This window comes from Rhinolophus sinicus, chromosome 2, assembly GCF_057876585.1.
Source record: "Rhinolophus sinicus isolate RSI-liver-muscle chromosome 2, RSI-T2T, whole genome shotgun sequence".
Taxonomy (NCBI): Eukaryota; Metazoa; Chordata; class Mammalia; order Chiroptera; family Rhinolophidae; genus Rhinolophus; species Rhinolophus sinicus.
In genome coordinates this window covers 112,920,024-112,940,888 of record NC_142502.1, presented here as the reverse complement: position 1 = coordinate 112,940,888, position 20,865 = coordinate 112,920,024, and the positions used below count along the sequence as shown (strand labels likewise).

General features: G+C 41.7%; 1 pseudogene; it reads right to left on the bottom strand.

The window, feature by feature from the left end:
- Nucleotides 1–13,735: 13,735 nt before the first annotated feature.
- On the bottom strand, nt 13,736–14,644 carry LOC109437332 (mitotic spindle assembly checkpoint protein MAD2A pseudogene; annotated as a pseudogene).
- Nucleotides 14,645–20,865: the final 6,221 nt, after the last annotated feature.

Below are 20,865 nucleotides of genomic sequence, written 5' to 3'. Positions count from 1 at the left end.
TTGTTCTATTTCTTTCAAAAATGTCATTGGGATTTTGATGGGTATTGCATTAAATCTGTATATTGCTTTGGGTAATATGGCCATTTTAACTATGTTGATTCTTCCAATCGATGAGCATGGAATGTCTTTCCATTTCTTTTTGTCTTCTTCAATTTCTTTTAAAAATGACTTACAGTTTTCAGCATATAGGTCTTTCACATCCTTGGTTAAGTTTATTCCCAGGTATTTTATTCTTTTTGCTGCAATTGCAAAAGGAATTGTTTTTGTATTTATTTTTCTGAGATTTCATTGTTAGTATATAGGAATGCAATGGACTTTTGTACGTTGGTTTTGTAGCCAGCAACTTTACTGTATTCGTTGATTGTTTGTAATAGCTTTTTGGTGGAATCTTTAGGGTTTTCTATATATAGCATCATGTCATCTGCAAAGAGTGGTAATTTAACTTCTTCATTCCCAATTTGGATGCCTTTTATTTCTTTCTCTTGCGTGATTGCTCTGGCAAGGACTTCCAACACTATGTTGAAAAGCAGAGGTGATAGGGGACAGCCCTGTCGTGTTCCTGAACGTAGAGCAAAGGGCTTCAGTTTTTCACCGTTAATTATGAGATTAACTGAGGGTGTGTTATATATGGCCTTCATGATGTTAAGGTATTTTCCTTCTATACCTATTTTATTAAGTGTTTTAATCATAAATGGATGTTGTATCTTGTCAAATGCTTTTTCTGCATCAATTGATATAATCATATGATTTTTGTCCTTTATTTTGTTTATGTGATGTAATACATTGATGGATTTGCGGATGTTGAATCATCCTTGTGCCCCGGGAATGAATCCCACTTGGTCGTGATGAATAATCTTTTTAATGCATTGTTGTATTCGACTTGCTGGAATTTTGTTTAGGATTTTTGCATCTGTATTCATCAGAGATATTGGTCTATAGTTTTCTTTTTTTGTGCTGTCCTTACCAGGTTTTGGTATCAGGGTAATGTTGGCCTCATAAAATGAGTTAGGGAGTACTGTCTCTTCCTCATTTTTTTGGAAGAGTTTGAGCAGGATTGGTATTAGATCCTCTTTGAAGGTTTGGTAGAATTCACTAGTGAAGCCATCTGGTCCCGGACGTTTGCTTTTGGGAAGGTTTTGGATGACTGATTCAATTTCGTTACTGGTCATCGGTCTGTTTAGATTTTCCAGTTCTTCATGGTACAGCCTTGGAAGGCTATATGTTTCTAAGAACTTGTCCATTTCTTCTAGGTTATTGAATGTGGTGGCATATAGTCCTTCATAGTATTCTTGGATGATCCTTTGTATTTCTGTGGTGTACATGATAACTTCCCCTTTTTCGTTTCTGATTTTGTTAATTAGTGTCTTCTCTGTTTTTATCTTAGTGAGTCTAGCCAAGGGTTTGTCAATTTTGTTAATCTTTTCAAAGAACCAGCTCTTTGTCACATTAATTTTTTTCTATTGTCTTTGTTCTCTATTTCATTTAGTTCTGCTCGAATGTTTGTTATTTCCTTTCTTCTGCTGACCTTAGGTTTCACTTGTTCTTCTTTTTCTAGTTCTTTAAGGTGTAACATGAGGTTATTTATTTGGGAGTTTTCTTGTTTCTTGAGATAGGCCTGTAATGAGATAAATTTCCCTCTTAAAACTGCTTTCGCTGCATCCCAAAAATTTTGGTAGGGTCTATTTTCATTGTCATTTGTTTCTATGTATCTTTTGATCTCTCCTCTAACTTCTTCTTTGACCCAGTCGTTCTTTAAAAGTATGTGGTTTAATCTCCACGTATTTGTGTTTTTTCCTGCTTTCTTTTTGCAGTTGATATCCAATTTCAAAGCCTTGTGATCAGAGAATATGCATGGTATGATTTCAATCTTCTTAAATTTGCTGAGGCTGATTTTATGTCCCAATATTTGGTCTGTCCTTGAGAATGTTCCGTGTACACTTGAAAAGAATGTATAGTCTGATGTTTTAGGATGAAGTGCTCTATAAATGTCAATTATGTCCATTTCATCTAATGTGTCATTTAGGGCTGCTATTTCGTTATTTATTTTCTGTTTGGATGATCTATCCATAGCTGTCAATGATGTATTTAAGTCCCCTAGTATAATTGTGTTTTGGTCAATTTCTCCCTATAGTTCTGTTAGTAGTTGCTTGGTGTATTTCGGTACTCCCTGATTGGGGGCATAAATATTGATGACTGTTATCTCTTCTTGTTGTATAGTCCCCTTTACCATTATGAAATGTCCATCTTTGTCTCTTGTCATCTTTTTCACCTTGAAGTCTATGTCATCTGATATCATGGCTACACCTGATTTTCTCTGGGTACCATTTGCTTGGAATGTCAATTTCCACCCTTTCACTTTGAGTCTATGCTTGTCCTTGTAGCTGTGATGTGTCTCTTGGAGACAGCATATGGTTGGGTTTAGTTTTTTGATCCAATCTGCTACTCTGTGCCTTTTTATTGGTGAGTTCAGTCCATTTACATTTAGGGTGATTATTGATGTGTGAGGATTTCCTGTCATTCTATCTTTAGTTTTCTGGTAAGGCTGTGTCTCCATTGTTTCTTTGCCTTTTTGTTGTTGTCTATTATTTCTGTGTGGTGGTATTCTACGATGTTTCCCTCTGTTTCTTCTTTTATTTCAGTATATATTTCAGTTCTGAATTTTTTTGAGTGGTTACCCTTAAGTTTATTTAAAAGAAAGTTTGATATTTAGAGTATTTCGTTTTCTTCAGCACACTTACTTTCTCCATTCCCGTATTCCAGTTCAGGCCTTTACTCTCCCCTTTTTTATGTTTTGGTTGACACGAATTGTCCCTGTTGATGGTGGTCGAATTGCTTCCTTTAGTATTTCTTGTAGTGCAGGTCATGTATTAGAAAATTCCCTCAGCTTCTGTATGTCTGGAAAGGTCTTTATTCCTCCTTCATATCTAAAGGATATCTTTGCTGGATATATTATTCTTGGCTCATAATTTCTCTCTTTCAATAGTTTGAATATTTGGTTCCACTCCCTCCTGGCTTGTAGAGTTTCTGCTGAAAAATCTGATGATAATCTAATGGGCTTTCCTTTGTAAGTTACCGTCTTCTTTTCCCTGGCTGCTCTGAGGATTCTTTCTTTGTTGTTGGTTTTAGACAGCTTCAATACAATGTGCCTTGGAGAAGGCCTGTTGGGATTGAGATAATTAGGTGTTCTATTTGCTTCTTGGATTCGAGGGTACAGTTCTGTCCACAAGTTTGGGAAGTTCTCATTGATGATTTGTTTGAATATATTCTCTGTCCCCTTCTCTCTTTCTTCTCCTTCTGGTATGCCCATTATTCTTATATTGCTGTTTCTGATGGAGTCAGAAAGTTCTTGTAGAGTTCTTTCATTTCTTTGAAGTCGCACGTCTCTTTCTTCTTCCATCTGTGTAATTTCCAGGTTTCTATCTTCGATGTCACTGATTCTTTCCTCCATCTGGTCAACTCTACTACCTAAGCTGGTTATTCGTTCTTTATTTCTTCTATTGAGTTCTTAATCTCCAGAAATTCTATTTGGTTCTTTTTTAAAATTTCAATTTCTTTCGTAAAATGCTCATGCCGTTCTTTGATTGTGTTTCTGAGTTCATTTAACTGCCTATCTGTGTTTTCTTGTATCTCGTTGAGTTTTTTCAGAACTTCAATCTTGAATTCTCTGTCATTTAAGTCACATATTTATGTATCTTTAAGTGCCTTTTCTGGAGATTTTTCACTTTCTTTCTGAGCTATCTTGTTGCCTTGGTTATTCATGGCAGTTACTGATTTACTATTTCTCTTCCTAGACATCTACAGTAGTGGCTTCTGCAACAGGTTGATATGAAGCGGTCTTTCTTTTGTTTTCCAGTACTTGTTGGTAGAATGTTTTATTTTTTCTCCATCTGCAGCTTATTTTTCTTCTCCCACATGGTAGTGCTATGTTTTCTCTGCACTATTCCAGCTTCTCACACAATGGGGGGTTCCCTGGGAGACGGGCTTATCCTCTGTTAATAGTTCGTCTAGGTCACAGGGCACAGTGTCCCGGTGGGTATGCGGAGAGCTTTTGATGTTCCAAAGCTCTTCCAGCTTCAGATTCAGAGCCCGTATGTTTCAGCAGTTCTGTTTACTCCTGCAGGGATCCGCCCAGCTAGGTGGGGTCAGGGGCGGGGTGAGTTGTTAGAAGTGGCCCAGAGCAATGGCGGCGACCACCACCACAGCCGGTCCTGCTTCCACAGCTCCCTCCCCTTTGCCAGAACTAGTTGGGCTGTGAATCTGTGTCTGGGATCCACAGTTCTCAGAACAGCAAATATTCTATTCTTTTGATCTGACACTGCTACTGTTCTGTTTCTAGCACCGGGCAGGTGGGGGCGTGGTGAGGTCTGGGAGGGTAGGGAGGGGGAGGCTAGTCTCAGTGCCTAAGGCTTCCGTTCTCTGCGGCAGTGAGGGCTTAAACCATTTTCAGCCTTCTTTCCTCAGTCTTTTCTCAGAGGTCTCTGCCATGAGCGTTGGGTTCAGCCATGTTATATTTTGTCCCCTCAGCCCTGTGGGCCATAAGTGGAGCCCTAGCAGTCCGAGTTATTCCCTCTTCCACAGTTGTGGTAGTTCCGGGATGCAGGGAGCTCGGAGCACTGAGCTAGGTCTGCGTCCTGCGCCCGCGTGGCTCCGTCTCTGCACTTCGCACTTCCCTCCTTCCACACTCATGTGATTCACCCACCTTTAGGTGAATTCAGTAGTGTGCCTCTTCGTCTTTCCTGTCTGCTGTGCAGGGAGTCCTTTGTGGAATTATAGTTGTTCGATTAGTTGTATATTCCAGGGGAGATTTACAGAGTCTCACCTCACGCTGCCATTTTTGATGATGTCCATAATTCAATTTTTCAAGGGCAACATTTTATACTTCTCACTGTACAGACCATCCTCATTTCGTTACATTTATCTAAGTGTCTCACGTTTTTGTATCACCCAGAAATCCAGCTCATGGTGGAAGTAAGGTTCGGTGGATTAGCAAAAGGCCTGGCCTAAAGGCCAGAATGACTGCTGCTTTTACTGTAACCAAAGCAACTGGGAAACTAGGGGCTCACAAGTGGGTGGATCAGCCCAGGAATGTTAACAGTGTAAGGGGAGGTGTTTCCAAAAGCCACACATGACTTGTGCTAAGTAAGGCCAACTCTGAGACATGCTGACCTCCCAAAGTTGGGTCTCACTGCTACTCCTGTGAACCCAACACAGCAGCCTAGGGGGGCCCAGCAGGAGGCTGCCTTAAGTCTGGGTCAGATTTTGCTTCCAGAAAAGCATCTTGGGTGCCAGTGGGCCCAAAGGGGCTGGTGGTGAGTCTGCACAAGTGGCGGCTGAATGAACTCAACCAAGGTTTGGCACACACACCACCCACCACCAAACACTGATGACCACAGAATAGCAGCAGGGTTGTACTAAATGGGTCTTGAGACCTTAGTCTCTGTGAATTAAATCCCATACTCAGGGAGAGAAGTACAAGAATCCAGGCCTTCTGAGAACCAGACTAGCCAGTAGTCTCATTGGAACTTGTGGGAACACATATATGTTACATATGAGAGAGAACAAGCTCCTGGGTTGACCTGATTGTTTCCCATGAGAGGATACTAGTGTGTGTGTGGGGGGTGGGGATTGGTTGGGCCAAGTCCAACCTTTCCTTTGATCACCAGCCTACTCTCTTGTCATTCAAAGGGGGGGGGGATCTTTTATGTTACTTAGCCCAGAGTGGCTCCTTTTCTAATTGTCACTTCTTCATGTGAGACTGCAGGAGTTCTGAGAGAGGGAACTCCAGCATTAGGCCTCTGGAATAGGTGTCATTCATTGTTCTGATGATGACACTCAGAACTCACATGAGTGAACATATTAAAAATGGTGAAACTTCTTTAAGTAAAGTTGTACTTGAGACTTACTGATATTAGACAAAATTAACATTTATGCTCATATTTTTCCATCTATTGAGCAGATAGTTTACTGGATAGTGGAATTGGAATAGAAAGATACTGACAAAATTATCTGCATACATTGTTCTCATCGCTTGACTGGTGACTTAAACTTTGAGCCTAAGCTCTTTCCTGGCATCCTCTCAGAAAAATGTGGTCAGCGCAGGAAACAATGCTCACAGACCCAGTTATACAGAAACTCTACAGCTGGGAGTTTATCCTGAGGAACTCATATTACATGTGTGGACAGTATGAGGATATTCATTGCAGAAAAATAATTACAATCAACCTAGATTTAACAGAATGAGGGCTAGATACATACAACATATATGAGATGGCATATACGCAACCATTTACAATCATGTTTACACAGAATATTTACACAGTGGGAAATAATCTTGATGTATGTGGAATTTCTTAAAAACCACAAATGTAGTAATGGTTTTGGATAAATTTCAAGGAACACAACACCTACTAACACTAAATCACAAACAAATAGAAAATCTGAATAGACCTGTAACAAATAAGGAGATTGAATCCATAATCAAAAATCAAATAGAGTAGTATATACTCTACTATAGAAAGGGCTTTGGGAAATGGGGAGAGGCCTACAAACATAAGCTTTTATTGCAGAACACTTAGCAGAATTGTGTGTATAAGTTTACTCAAATTACTTAATGTTTGAATGACTAAACAAGTCTTTTCAACATATGATTGGTAGAAAAGGGAATGGTAAGGATGCTGAGGAGTCGCCCTCCCAATGTCACAGGGGCTCCTGGGCCAGTTCATGCTCTTCTAACTAAGCTTGCTGCACTTCAGTGTGTGAGCAATTTGGGGAAATATGAATTTACTTATTATGGCATTTTGTTTTCTGTTATGCTGAATTATAGGGTGTCTCTGACTTATCAACCCTTACTTTGAAAATCATCAGCTCATTCTATTCTAAGAATAAGTGGAGAGAACAGGGACAGCATAACCTCTCCACTGTAGAGAAACGTCTGCACAGACACATTACTTGAAATCACACTATTTCACAATAGTTCCAGTGTTACTAATATACAGCATCAAGCAGAAAGGCTTTGGACGGGAACTGGTGCATTATCTCCTCTTGGGTCTCCAGTTTGCCAACTCACCCTGAAGAGTCTGGACTTCTCAGCCTACGTAGTCTCATAAGCCAATCCTTAAAATAAATCTTTCTCCATATCTTCCTATCTTATTTCTTCTGTTTCTCTGCAAAACCATGATAGATTGATATGGCTAAGTCTGCAGAGGCTGGCAATGATTAGGTTGTGGAAGGAAGGAAGGAAGGGAGGGAGGGAGGGAGGGAGGGAGGGAGGGAGGGAGGGAGGGAAGAAAGAAGGAAGGAAGGAAGGAAGAAAAGGGGAAATGAACTTTGTAAGTTCTATTCTGAGTGACTGGGAGAATGGAACTGCCTCTAATTAGAAAGTCAACATGAAGTGGTAGATATTTAGGGAGAGGAGAATTAAGTCAGTTTGGGACATTTTAGTTTAGGTTGTAATGGTCCATGTAAATGAAAACAGCAAAGAACCAGAGATAATTATGGAGATAAAGTTTAATGAAGATGTCTGAGAAGGTGATAGAGTACGGAAGCCAGTGGAATAGAAGTAACGTCTGAAACCATGGCAAAGGAAGATAGATCAAGCAGCCAAAACAAAGTTTCTTAAAAAGGAGAGATAGAGAGTCAAATCAAGACCTGCTGTGTGTGTTGGTGTTGAGCAGGCGGTGCCTGGAACCAGAAGAAGCAGCCTAGGGAAGGGGACAGATCAGGTGGATTTAGCTGGTGCGGCATCCAGGAAGGAGAGAATTTCAGGGAGAAGCAGGAATCAACCTCGAGGACCACTACAGATATGAGGACAAGTAGCTGCTGCAGATTCCACCTCGGTGTGGTTTTCATTTGAGTGACAGGTATAGACGATGGCTGACACTGAACTAATAAGAAAATAGCTATTAAACAAGTGAAAGATTGTAAGAGTAGGGTCATTTCACAAGACGGAAATTGGGTGGTTGGAAAAATAATAAGTTGAACAGAGAGCCAAAACAAGACGCTACATTGGTTAGTGAGAGGGGAGCATACTGTAGCACAATGGAAAGAACCAGAACTGAATATACATGTGAGGAGAAGATGACTCGTGGGCTGAAGTACTTATGGAGGGAAAGACAGTAACAGCCTGGCCTGCAACCCGATCGTTCATTCCAAGCAGAAAGTAGTGGAATAAAGTATAAATTTGGTTTATCTTCTTACAAAAGAAAACAAACCATAAAACAATCCTGTCCCCCACCAGCATGCAGTCCTTTCTATCAGGTACTGTTAACAGACTCCAAAGGAACAAATTCAGGGTATGGTGCTTAAAAAGAAGAAAAAGACACTCAATTCCCATTCAGAAGAAAAATACCTGATAATACTCTAGATAAAAACATTTAATTAAGTTCAGAGTAAAGTACGTTTTGCTGCATAAGATTGAATCCTGTTGTGTTATAAATGTAGTAGTTAAATCAATGCAGCATAAAAAAGATAAATCCTCAAAAACTTAGTTGAAATCCAACTACTGAAACCTCACTAGTGTAAGTTACAACAAACCCACAGACAACATCGGGTGCATTTGACTTACCCTTTAATTTTATAACAATAGTTCTGGCCCGTGATTTAGGAAATTCTTACAGGCAAACAATCAAATTTCCAGGAGGTATCCTTGTCTTTCTTATTCTTTCTTTCTCTGTAATTTAAGAAGAATGAAGCTTGACTTTAACACATTTGAGTGTCACTTACAAAGTTTTTGTCCCTTTTTAATTGAAGTTGATATTGGTGATGATATGGGCACTTCAGGTGTCTAAAGAAATAAGCTGGCGTGTAACTGTTGTAAAGCTGCCCACAAAGTGGGAGCAAATAATAGCACGTACGGGTGACACACAAAGGGGTGTCATTCCTACATTGCACACGAGATGGCAGCAGAGAGCGTGTCCCCGCCCACCCTCCTTCAATTGCGAATCCAGGCCCCTGGAACTGAGCTCACTCTGAGATAAATACTGCTTCAGGCCCTTCACAGGCCTCAAGGCACCTACTGCTCCCATTTTCCAGAAAAGGCAGAAACAATTATTATCTCCATGCACAGGTAGTTAAACGGGAGAGTGATTGTAAAAAAGTTCTGAGTCCAGAACCGGGACCGACATGGGCTCACATGGGCCAACAGCGCTTGCACACACTGGATACAAACAGTCCTGGCAGTGTTGGGGTGCATCATGGTCATTCCATTTGAAGAAAATCTGCACATGACCTAATGGTCCAGCTTGCCTTGCACTCAACCAAGCAGGTTGTGGGGTGGGACCAGGGCAGGCAGTGGGGAGTGAGGTGGTGGCCTGGCCCTTCCCAGGAACACAAGCCGCACCAGATCTTATGACAACGACTCCCTCTCAACTATGCGATGGGGGAGTCCTGTGCTCGGGCCTTTGAAAATCTCTTCCTCCTCAGCCCCGAGCACGGGTCTGCTTCTCCCCATCTTTCCTTCCTCTGAGGTCACAACTGACAAGAGCTTCCTGGCTGCTCAGAATGGAGCCTGGGGTGACACTTTCCTTATGGAGGGGTGCCTGAGCCTCAGACAGGCGCAGAGCTGGCTTCTTTCTCCTCCAAGTACTAGCTGTGTGACTTCAGACAAAGACATGGAAAGTCCATCTCCTCACCTATCAGGTGGGGATAACCGCTCCGTCTCAGGTGGCTGTGAGATCAGTGAGGTGAGGCAGGTCAGCTCCTGCCCCACATGTGATAGGCCCTCACCCCCCTCCCTCTTCCCTTCCCAGTCCTTTCCCTACCTCCATGGGCTGGAAGGATCAAGCGTTTAGCAAATAATCTCCTGGTGGCAGAAGGAGCTCTCCTGTTGGTGTCCACACAGCCACAGTCCCCTGAGTGCTGACTCTGGCATCTGTGTCAGCTTCATCCACAGGGCAGGGCTCACCACAGCCCCTCCCTGGTCTTCAAACCCCGCTCATCTCCAAATTCAAGGCCCTTGTCTCAGCTCAGGACAGAGCGCTTCTCACCGCTCTTCTCACTGGTCTCTCTGTTCCCGTCCTTCTCTCGTCCAGTGCAACCTCCACACTGTGACCAGCTAGATCTTTCTAAATAAGTTAGGGATCTAATCTTGTCACTTGCTGTGCCTACAACTACCAACAGCTTCACTTGGGCTAGAGAGTAAAGCCTCTATCGTCAGCACAGTGTTGAGACTTTATCAGGACTCATGTTCTTCTCCTGGTCTCATTTCCTATCATAACACCCCGATTCACTCACCAGGTACCCCAGCTATCAGCATTAACCTGTCTGGTGTGGGCTTTAACAGATAGAGGTGCCAGCACTGAGACTGAGACTGAATGCAGGAATCTAAATAAAATACAGATTTTAGTGAATAGTAATACATCAATATGTACATTGAGTATAACAATCCTGGAAAGAGAGGAGAAAGTAAAACTAAAGATATACCTATTGCGTTGAAATGGGTGATTTCCATTAACAAAATGGACCCTAAAATAAGGAAAATACTAACCAATGAGCCATCCAGGACCTCTTCCTCCCGCTTATTCTCGTCACATTGCTCTGGAGTTCCCTCTCCTGGGATAGGGGAGGAAAGGGGACAAAGCAGTTCGGAAGTTCCCCCGAGATCGGTCCCCACCCTGTGTCCTCATCTCCCGCACCCAGGAAGTCAGGATTCTGATATGTCAGGTAGGACCGGAAGCAACTGAGGGGAGTGCCCTGGAAGCTGAGATGCTGGACTGGGGCCAGAGAACAGATGCTGGGTCAGGAAAGCAACAGATTCCACATCACTGAGCCCTAACCCTAACCCCAAACCTAAAACCTAACCTTTAAAACCTAAACACTAAACCCTTAGCCCTAAGCCTAAATCTAACCTTAACATAAACTGTAAAACCTTACAACCATAAACCATAACCAACAGTATAAACCATAACTTAAACCCTCAATGTAATACTAAATTATCTCCATATTGTGTCCAGCACAACATGGGCAGTGAGGGTGCGAGAAGGGGTAGCTTGGGTTACGTTTTTAAGAAAGAAACAAACAGAGACTTAATGCAGTTAAATCTCTCAGAAGGCCAGGGGTCTCTCAGTCTCAGAGGACTGGAGCCCAGAATAAGGCCGACTGGGGGTTTTTATTGATAGGTAGACAAATACAAGAAAGTAACATTGCTTCTTACACGGTTTGTGAGACTCATACATCATAGCAGAAAAATGTTTATTCCAATCACCCTTTGTCTGTCAACAGCCGAAGGACAAGGTCCCATGATGTCTTACCAAAGGTATGTACCTTCTCAGGGTCAAGTCTCTCATATTTTAACAGCTCCATTGAGATAAGTGGAGAGAACTGATCTTTATTGTTTTTGTAACTTCTCTCATAAACAGGTGCCAGGGAAAAGGCAGAGCCGGCAACAGCTTTTCCCAGGCAGGGGGAAGGGGAGGCAAGGCCCCTTCCCATATTTTTCTAAGACAGCTCATTGGGGGTCCCCACTCGGTTCCGCCTGGCTTAGGTTGTATCTCACGTGAGATATCTTACCCGTCTTTGGCTGCAAACCATCTTTTGGGGACCAGACAGAGAGACATAAGGTGTAAACATAAGGATGGAACAGAGTCCCAAAAAGGCACAGTCTCACAGACTCTTCTTTCCTTAAGGAAAGACATGGGGGGACAGCTGGCTAGGGTGTTGTATGACTACCTCACCAGAAACCACAAACTATGAACCATATCCGTAAACCATAACTGTAACCATAAACTATAACCAAAAACACATAGCCATAAACCATAAACATAATCCATAATCAGTCCCATAAACCATATAACACACATGTAGCCATAAACAATACACATAAACCATAACCAACTGTAACCCATAATCTTAACCTTCACCCCTAACTCAGCACCACACTCCACCTCAGCCCCAACCCTAGCCCCGTAGGGCACTAATAACCCCTCACCAGTCAAATCAGAAGTAGGTCACAAAAACAGAATATACAGGTCTATATCCCTTATAAAGATGTAATAATGTTCCATAAAATAGGACTATGAAACCAACTTCACATTAAAATAATCATGCACCATAAGCAACTGTTTACACCAGAAATTCAAAGGTTGTTCAATGAACTGAAATCAACCATGGAATACCCAGCAACAGTATGAAGGAAAAACACACGATCACAAAAAGCTTTTCACAAAACCCAACCCTATTTCACGATTGAAACACTCAAGAAAGTAGGGATAAAAGGAAGTTTCTTCAATGTGATCAAGAACATCAGGCAATACTTAAGCAAGCTTCATGGCTTATTTTTTAAGATGACAGGTCTATTCCTGAAATCAGGAACAAGGCCAGGATGATGGCTTTCACCACTGTCATTCAATAATGTACCAGAAGCTCGATCCAGAGCAATTAGGAAACAAATGAGAGGCATCCCTGTGAAAGGAAAAACTGAAACTGTCTATTCACAGATGACACGTCACATCTTATGTACATAACTTCAAAAAAGAATCAACGAAAGATTATTATTACTAGTAAAGTAACTCAAAGTTAAATGACAAGTCTCTTTTTTTTCTGTTGAGCTGCTTGAGCCTTGCCTTTGCTTGGGGGCCTGCTCCTATTTCTTTGACGTGTACTATCTCTTCCAATAAACTACTTTTTCACCACTTAAAAAAAAAAAAAAGTTAAATGACAAAATATCAATACACAGACATCTGTTTTATTTGTATACACTAGCAAGGAATAATCTAAAAAAGAATTTAAGAAACCAATTCCATTTTAAATAAAATCAATGTTGATAAAATACTTAGGAACAGTTTTAATAAAAGTGCAAGGCTTCTACACTGAAAATGACAAAACATAATGTCTTTCTTTGCTGAAAGAAATTAAAGAAACCTACCTAAATAAATGTGAGGCCATCCCATGGTGATGGAAATTGTTAGGATGGCAACAAAACAGACGCGATGTAAGGATTCAGGGTCATTCCTGTGAAAAGACCCCAAGGCCTTTGTGGAAAAATGCACAAGCTGATCCTAATATTCACAGCAAATTTCCAGGGAAGAAAAGAGCCATAAGGATCTTCAAAAACCAAATCAAGTTGGAGGCTCACCCTTCCCAAATGTAATTCTTAGTACACAGCCACAGTAAGGAAAACATGGAGACACTGGCATAGAGATCAATGGAATTGCATTGAGGGCCCAGAAATAAACCTGTCTGTTTAAGTCAGTAGAGTTTTTTTTTTTAAACATACACATTTAACTTATTTATCATTGTCAGTTACAGCTTTATTTTATAAAACACAGAAAGACACTTTTTTTTCTATTTTTTCTTTTCCTTTTCCTTTTTTTTTTTTTTTTTTTTTTTTTTTTGGTAAGGAGGGCGCAGCTCACAGTGGCCCATGTGGGGATTGAACCGGCAACCTCGGTGTTAGCAGCACCACGCTCTAACCAAGTGAGCTAACAGGTCACCCCCAGAAAGACATTTCTAAAAGTGCTCTATCACCAGGATTTAAACATTAGAAATATTAGTTTTGTAAGTGTAACTGATATAAATTACAATCCAATAATTGGAGACTTTTTTCAGTACGGTTACTATACAAATGAAATAAATGTCAAAAGGACTTAATAGCAATATTTTGTTACCTATATATTATCAGATACTTTAGGACCTAAACAAAGATTCTGAGTATTCAGACTTCTTTTGTTGTGTTTCATATATAAATAACTCCCTACCTGTATTCTGAGTCAAGTCACTTGATCAAAAGGTGTGATTTGGGATGGCATTTCGTTTGATACCAAAAGTTTTCCTATCTACAGTTACCACCTTCAAGGAATTGACATTACAAGGCTGAAGTAATCTGCTGGGTCCCTTTTTCAAACACTGTGCAAAAAATTGTGGCAACACCCTGGAAAGTCAAACAGATACCCCCAAAATGGAACAATCATGCACGGTCCTGTAAAGTATGTTAAGTTTTCCCCCATCTAAAAGTTAAGCAATAAAATATATGAACTACAGTTGACTTGGTTTCAGGAGAAGCACATCTGAGGATTTACGTTAGTGTTCTCATCTTCAGTCATTTCCAGGGATTCTGTGGGCCACCATGCTGTTTACTCTGTGGTAGTGGTAGTGAGGCAGGAAGGCAGACTTGCTCACAATTGGTAATCAACTGTAGTCCTGACTCTTCCCATTTTTCAGGCACAACCTAACCTTTGTATAAATAAGTAGATCAAATAAACAAGAAACTTCCAACAGAGGCAGAAATGTCATTGTAGCTGTGATCTGTCTGAGCACAGAACGAATTTCATTCTGGAGAGATTTCTGATTCTTTTCTCTGAGTGTACTGTCATTTTTGGCAGTCTTGTCACAATCAATATCAAATTATCATCTTTTAAGGACCTCACCCCTTTCAATATTTGAGAGGACTGCCACCAGTTTCTGAACTGAACTCTTCTATAATGAAATTTTTAGTTGTTCCACCACATTATTTAGGTATTTCATGAGTTCAGGATGAGTAGTCACAGGCAAGGGTGAGCCCACATTTCTGCATTGGAGTAAAGGTTTCAGGTGGACACATGCCACGCATGTTATATTCTAACATGTTGTTGATGTCAAATAAGAACTCAGCCACAGTTTTACGGCTCCCATGCAGGATGGTGGCTTACTGTGGGGAGAGCTGCAGGGCCATGTCCAGACCCACAGACGGGGCATGCCCACTCACAGAGGGTGAACGCAGGGCTCACAGCAGCTCCCTGCCATGTATGCCCATTGATTTTTGATAAAGGGCAGACAATGTGACATTGGGCAAAGAAGGGTTTTCCAACAAATGGTGCTGGGCAAATGACCATCCAAATGAAGAGAAATGAAATTGGACCCCAACCTCATACCACACACAAAACTTAAAATACATGAAGGGCTTAAATATAGGCAGTAAAAGTATAAACTCTCAGACAAAACGTGGAGAGACATTTTCACAACCTTGGATTAGCGATGGTTTCTTAGATATGACACCACATACAAGCTACAACAACAAAAGATACATTGGAGTTCCTCAAAATTAAAAACATGCATGCATCAAAATAAGCAATCCAGAAAGTGAAAAGACACGCCATAAAATGGAACCAAATAGGTATACATTATATATCTAATAACAGTCTGTTATCCAGGAGACAAAGAACTTTTACAACTCATGAACAAAAAAAAGGACAAATGACTAAAATTGTAAAATAGACCTGAATAGAACCTTCTACAGATGAGACATGCAAATAGTCAACAGGCACAGTAAGATGTTCCACATCCTCAGTCCTGATGCAAATGCAAATTAAAACCACAGTGTGATCCCCCCTCACATGTACCAGAATGGCTGTAATCCAGAAACTAAAACTAACAAACAGCAGCAACAATGTAGAGAAATTAGAACCCTTAAACATTGAACGTGAAAAAGTACAATGGTGTGGCCTCTGCATACAACACTTTGAAATTTCCACCCCACAAAAAAGTGCCCAGGTGGCTCAACAGATCCACTTCTAGAAATATACCCCCAAAATTGAAAACAGGGGGTGAAAGTCTGTTACGTGAATCCACAGAAGCGCCGTTCACAATAGCAGAGACATAAACAATTCAAATGTCCATCTGAATCAGCAGTGAAAACTAAGTGACCAATCATGCAGCTACACCAGGATTCTTTAGCTTGATGCAATTATGAACATATTCCATCATTTCTAGAAATTCGTTTCCTCTTAGCACAAAAATTTTAATGTGGCAGAAGGCATGTTTACTAATATTTCAAAGTCAGTAATTACCTAAGCTATTTTCTAGACATATTTTTAACAGAGAACTAATTTTTATAAACCCAGTTAGAAAAAAATGTATTTTATGTTCAAAATTTTCAAACGCATGACTTTGTAATCAAATCAAACTAAAACCAGCTTTACTATCAAATATTTCACCAGATCATAAAGTATTTGGGTTAGCTTTTATTTTATTTCTCACTTTATATAAGCATTTAACTTGTTCAAGCCAATCAAATATCACAAGCTGGTAACACCCTCCACAGATACGAAACATCTTACCACACACACACAAACTGGTTTCACCCAGGGATCACAAATTGACAGAATTAGTAACAACTATAGAGAACACACAAGATGTTTTACCAAAAAACAGTTGGTTGCCACAAGAGCTCTATAACACAATGTAAATTTATAAGTTTTCCCCATTCCAAGGACCCATCATCTGCACATGGACACTGAGGTCTAAATAGTGAGACACCAACCAGCCTCTTTACAGCTCAGGCCAGGAAGCCAGAGGCCCCTTCATACAGAGTGCAGAGGAAGCAGCCCTCCCAGAGCCAAAGGGTCACCCCCAAAGACAGTCAGAGAAAGCACAGAACTTCGTCACACAGGCAGTAGGGACAATGGGGTGGACAGGATGTCTCAGGTCTCCCACAAAATGGGAGGCACCTCCAGCCCCAAACCCACTAATCTGTGGCCCCAGCAGATGCTACTGAACCGGGATCTGTCCAGCACTAAAGGGTAAGGAAGGCTGGGGGGACAGATGCCCCTTATAGGCAGAGGCCCCTCAGCACACACTCCCCTGGAAGCTGGCACAGCCAGGCAGAGGCACACTGGGAACCCCAGCTTCTCCCACTGGCCACCAGGCCCAATGGAGTAAGTGCACCTGGCCGATGGTGGGGACCGGAGAGGATTAGCTTCCTCGGTCACAAAGCCAAGCTCCTGGGACACAGAACGAAAAGGAAAGAAAAACCTAAAGAGATTTTTACAGAGGGACCCACAGCAAAGTTTGTCTCCGCAGACGCCGGTCTGGAGAGAATCGCTTAACTCCCCAGCCAGTGGGGCCGGCTCTGACGACAGGCTTACGGGGCCCTGCGCCTGTGTTCTGTCCCCGTGGGAGTTCCTTCTTAGGGCAAAGACACGCAAGACACAGACACAAGAAACAAAGAACATCTCTGGGAGGAATGAATAAAGAAAACCCTAGAGTCTCCAGGTGTAGGAAGTTGCTGCACAGATATTTTTTCTGCCGATCTAAATTCAGAAAGCAGACAAAGGCCTCGCACCCCTGCTAACTTCTGCCCAACTGCTGACAGAGCCCAGGAATTGTAATACATGAGCACCTAGAATTCACACACACACACACACACACACACACACACACACACACACACACACACAAATTCCCAAAGACAGTGAGGAGAAATCAGGTAAATATGACATTTTAGACACGGTGGCAGTGGGCTCTTAGGCTTTAGAGGTAAAAATGGGAGATTTACAGGTAATTCAGGAAAAGCTGAACACACACACATGGCAGGTAAAGTTTTGTGAGGCTCCTGCATGGACTCTTCCTGTCTACTGCTAAGGGGATTGTGCTCGGGTTTTATTTGTGCTTCACAGCCTTTAAGGAGGCAGGACAAGGGGAGCCGGGCAGGATGAGGGAGGCTTGTATTGTGAAAACTGCCCCTTTTGAAATTTTTATTTTATTTACCTTAGCGGGTCTGGGGCAGTTGTGGGCTCTGTATCCATTTCAGATCTACTTGGCAGAGGGCCCTGGGGTGATGCTGAGACTTTTTCACTTCTATCGGACTGAAAAAGCAGCTTCCATTTTACTCAAGTTTCTGATTGGTTATTAAATCCTTTAAAGCCGGTTTCAATATACCAGTTCTCAAAATCTTAAATCTCTATAAAGATTTTTAACATTTTACACATCTCTTGATTTTCTCTTCTGCCTTTTTTAAATCTAATGTTGATATTAGCGTCTATTAAGACCCAAGAAGCTGAAGAACTAATTCAAAAGCTTAAGAATAGTTAAATTTCCTTGTACCCATTTGTATTAAACATGTGGTCTTTCTCTAGGTTCCAAAAAACCAGCTTTATTATGAGAGTTCTCTAACACATTTTCCAATTTAGAAGTTTTTCCAGTTCAAAGGATCCATACTCTGGCCACTGATGGTAGGATTTTAATAGCTGCTCAAACCAAAAAGCCTTTTTACAGCGTAACCAAGGAAGCCAAAGGCTTTCTGTCACTGTGGTATTTCCTTGTCAGGACAAACGACACAAGAGACATAGAGACACAAAAAATGACCATCTCTGGGAGGGAAGGTTCAATGAAGAAAACCTGTGAGTCACTACTCTTGAGAAGCTAGATTCACAAATATATTTTCTTGCCAGTCTACATGTAGAGGAGGGGAAAAGGACATGCAGCACTTCTAAATTCTCTCAAACCCTGCAGAAATACACCAGAAAGGCTCACAGGGTGAACAAAAACACCGCTTACTTCTGCAGGTAGACATCCTTGCCAGCTGCAGCGGCTGCCAGGAGCTAGCAGTGCCCAGGCCAGTAATTCTCCTCGCAGGCTCCCTCAATACTGTGGGGGCTTACCAATTATTTCTTTTGCTCTAACCTAGTAAGTGTGTTATTGGAGAGCAGGTCAGAGTCATCACAGGAAGGCATTCCAGGATGTAGGAACAACTCGTTGTGAACAAAGGCAAGCAGGCCGAGGATTTATTTTTAAAAAGAAAATATGTTCCCAAAATGCAGGAGTGCACAGGCTCAGGAGGAGAGCGACTGTGCTGGAACAAAGAAAATTTAGGATTATATTTGAATGAGAGTGCAAAACATTCAGGAGTGGAGTCACAGGTGAGCCCAAGGCATTTCCAGGGCGTTCCCAGGATGCGTCTCTGCTGACCACTCCCTCCCATCAGGAAGAGGGATTTCCTTGTAGGAATTGTCCTGAGGACGCAGGGGTGGAGATTTTTCCCCGCCTGCAATGCTAATAGTGTTATAACCCATTACAATTGGCTGTAGCTGTAGCATTTCTGAGCAGTGATCTCATCTCTCTTTTCTTTGTTTCACCTGCATCTTCCTTCCTTTCCTCCGGTCTCTCCCTGAGGCACTGTTCTCTCTGCTTATAAGAACACCTTCTTCTAGCTGAGCTAATCATGAAATTAAGAATCAGATTAGTATAGTAAGATAAATCAAATTTTAACCTACACGCATGGGGAATTCACACATGCCAGTCGTCTAAAAGTACAACAGCTGCAATTACATACAGTTCATAATATTTGATAGGAATAAACGATCAGGTTCATGGTTAATGTATTGATTTCAACTTATCCTTATTTTTATGCTAGTTGGGCCTTTATGCACCTTACTTTAGTAAACGTGTACTTGTTTGAAAGGTCCTATAAATTGAATGAACGCCCACTAATGTGAGATATAAGTCATCCCACTCAGCAGGGTAATATTTTTAGGGGATATTGTTACAGAAATCTTTTTCATCGCACTGTAGTTCCATGAATATCAGATGTAATGACACGTACAACCTAAATAAGACAGGAGAACTGAGAATGTACATGTTGTAAAAATACGCATATTTCCAAAGTTAGCCATGTGGACAGATAGGTGTCGTGGCGTGGCATTTACAAAAGGTGAAAGCATTCACAGACTCCACAAAGCAAGTTTTTACAACAGTTAGGGCAGAGAGAGAATGCCCAGGGCAGTGTCCAACAATGACGGCTGCCTCTGGTAGGAAGGAGAGAAACACGGGAGGGGGGGTTGGTTGCGATGAGCGGGAGTTGCCGGGGCAGAGTCCAGTGTCTGAGGTGGACAGCTGCACCTAACTTCAGGTTAGCTTTTTCTTATGTAGGAAAGGAGGAGTGGGTCAGGCAGGTTTTGAGGGCTGACATCCTTCCTGGGGTCTGGTCTGTTTGAAGATGATGTTATGTCCGGACTCCAAACTAGGACTTAGCCATAGTGGCCTGGGACTCAAATGCATTACCAGTAAAAAACTGCAAGAAGTTGTAAATTGGATTCCAGTGTCTGGGTGCCTGAGGATTAAGAAATTGCTCTTTCCTAGGTTAGGATGTTAGTTAACGAGGTATGGATTTACTTGAGAAAGGGAACAAACAGTTAATCATTGAGGGGAGAAACAAAGAGAAAACAGCTGAGTATCAGGATGGATCAGTAACTAGGTTTAATTACAGGTGGCTAGATAGCGACCTGTGCTGTGAATCACACTGCAAAGTAGCTAGGTCTACCTGTGGTATTGATTCCCTGAGTCTCACCCTTACAACAGAGGCATGCAGTGGGAGGAGTGGGTGATGGGATGTCTGCAGACCCGGGCCCCATATGCAGTAACACTGCCTCGTCCTTTCATTATAGTAAATAAGTTCCAGACACTGCTGCCTGTATCCCACACACAACTCAGTGCACAGGGGGCGAATAGGACCCAATGCATGTGCATTGTAAAATGCTCTGTGGTCTTTCTGTGACTCCCATGGAAACTGTCACTGATGAACCCCATGCAGGGAGCAGGGAGCATGGGTCGTTTATTCTTTTTGGACTTGGAAAATGTTAAACTTTTAATGTTAATATCTGTGAACACAATGTCTGCTTTTCCTATGTTTTCTTGGCAACTGATGTGTACTTAGTGTGGCCATTGAAATGATGGTTTCACCTCTCAGTGATAACTGAGATACTCTTAAGAAAGGGGAAAGTTTTTCATAACATTTTAGTTACACACTTAACATAAAACATGGCTCATCTACAGCTTTAATTCTAAAGGTAGAGAAAGGGCATCTGAATTTTAATGCTTTTAGTTTCAGGATTCTGCAGTTTCAACTGCTGTCCTACAGCATAAAAGTGACACAACTGCTTGTGTATTTCACAGAGAAGACACCAGTGTGAGTTCTCAGCTCATAGAATATCCAGACCAGAAGAAACGTCACTCGTTTTCTCTGGGCCTTTGGAGAACCTAGATCAAAATGACAACTCATTCAAGGGACAACAAGGGACCACATTCAGCCATGTGGTAACCCCCGCCAGAATTTCCTTAGATATTAAGGCTGAATACTAGTCCCCTCGTATATACCACATTTTGTCCATTCGTTCATCT